The following is a 465-nucleotide window of genomic DNA, read 5'->3' on the forward strand; positions in this document are numbered from 1 at the left end:
AGAACCGCCACCTCCCGCCCCCAGCGCGGGTGCCTGGGCCCCGCTTCAGGCTGCAGCCGCACCCCTCTGCGGAGAGCAGCCCACGGACCGGCGCTGGGGGCATGCAGACGTCCTGGCACAGCGGGCTCACTAGCGGAGGCCGGCCCGCCAGAGCCCAGTGACCGCCACGGCCGAGCGGCTCGCGGGAGCCCGCCGCCAGCGCCGGGACCAGAGCCGCCGGGAACCCGGGGCTTCCCGCGCGGATCGGCAGGCCCACCCCGCCTCAGGTTCAAGGAGGGACCCCGCCCAGCCGGGCTTCCCGCTGATTGGCTGAACGGGAGAAAGGCGGGCGGTGATTGGGCGGGCCGGACGCCTCTCGCCTCGCGCCCGGTGGCCGCGCCTTCTTCCTCAGCCGCAGAACGGGGAGCGGAGGCGATTGGTGCGGACGCCGGCCTGCCCCGCCCCTCGACGTCACTACCCGGCGTG

The sequence above is a fragment of the Muntiacus reevesi genome, chromosome 22 (assembly GCF_963930625.1).
Source record: "Muntiacus reevesi chromosome 22, mMunRee1.1, whole genome shotgun sequence".
Lineage (NCBI taxonomy): Eukaryota > Metazoa > Chordata > Mammalia > Artiodactyla > Cervidae > Muntiacus > Muntiacus reevesi.